Consider the following 1,711-nt stretch of genomic DNA (forward strand, 5'->3'; position numbering starts at 1 on the left):
ATATTTCACTTGTGAGTAGGATAGTAAGAAAATAATGATTTTGTTCTAAAATGTGGAGAAAATCAGCATTTACCAATTTTGAGTGCTGCACCTCTGCAATCAATGGCAAAATTCCCATTAATTACAATGGTCACTGAACTGACTCTCCAAAGAATAATTTGTGAGTAGTATGACTATTTTCTTGAAACTAGAACTTTATTCAGGTGCCACAAGATTTGTAACCGGGAGCAAACTGAAAGAAAGATGTCATTAGAAATACATTTATTGTTTTATAACTCATTTGTGAACACTAAAAAAATTTCTTTCCTTTGAAATATTTTTTTAAAGTTGCCATGGAAAACTGCTATGAACTAAGAATATCATTTGGAAAGTAAATTGGATGTAGGTGCTTGTAGCCAGAAACACCTTCAGCAAGCTACAGTAAAAACTACTGTATTCCTTACTAACAATTCAAATGGTTTGTTGCCTATCTGTGAGCAGTAACTTCTGATCAGAAGATGACATCTCTAAATGCCATTTTGAGAGTCTCCATTTAAGTTTGAGTAATTGACTCAAAGTGAACTGTGGAATTGCTGTTTGTATTCATGAAACAGACATTTATCATACTCATTACAGCCAGTATTTTAGCAGTTGTAAATAGTGTTAATATTTTTTTTCTATGTCAAAACCAAAGTGTCTTCTTTTTTGGCATGGTAATTTCATTCCATCTGTGGTCTGAATTTTTTAGTGATGGACTTCCAAGTCAAAGCATTTGATAAGGGCAAGCAAGAAAGAGTAGAGTCCAGTCTGTTTTCCACTTGTCTCCATCATGGCAAAGACGTTGAAAACACTTGGCTTCCAAAAGGTGGGGTTCAACCACCAGATGTAAACACCAAAGTCAGCTTAACTTGAGAAGTGAAAGACACCAGCTGCTCTGGCACAAATTGAGCAGATCATTCTCCTTCTGTCTGTGCTTACCTGGCTGATTTAAAATTTTCCCACTGTTCAGCAGAACCAACTTTTGTAGTTCTATTCAACATCTTGTGATATTTCTTACTGTTATTGGTTTGCATAACGGCCATGGATTTTCATCCAGACCATACCTTAGCACGCTATGGCATGACCATGTGCAGCTGCTCTGAAACCAGGCTACTCTGCTGCTAGATACACTCAGGACTGGTTGTGTGCTACAACATGCAATCACTACATGAACAAATTCAGTTTTGTTTTGTTTTTTGTTATGCGCCAGTTCATGAGGTTAAAGGGTTACATGAGAATCTGAGTGCTCTGCTTGTAAAAATAAAACCGAAATAATCACTAGCTCTGATAGTTTCAGAGAAAACCTCAAAACTGTAAGCAAGGAAGACACAGAACTCTAAAGGACAACAACACATAAATATCAGTTTTTGTGGGTTTTGCTTGGGGTCTGACTCATGCTTTTTGTGCCTCAGGAGTGACCAACACTGAATTCTCATTGGCATCTGCAGGCCAAAGATGATGTAACTATAAGGAGCAGGGTCATGGCCACTCTTTCTGCTGTGCTTCCTCGTATCTACCTGAGCCAGTGAGTTCGCAACTCCACGTTGGTACAATCTGCTCTTGATCAAGTATAGATGATAAAACTGTTCTGAGGACAAAAAACTTTGCTCCCGTGCTAGTCAGGCACTGATTCTGCATGACTCAAACCCTACTCTGTTTTTGCTTCTCTTGTAGCTACCTTTAAGCAAGAGGG

The sequence above is a fragment of the Cariama cristata genome, unplaced genomic scaffold (genome assembly GCF_000690535.1).
Source record: "Cariama cristata isolate BGI_N322 unplaced genomic scaffold, ASM69053v1 scaffold7576, whole genome shotgun sequence".
NCBI lineage: Eukaryota > Metazoa > Chordata > Aves > Cariamiformes > Cariamidae > Cariama > Cariama cristata.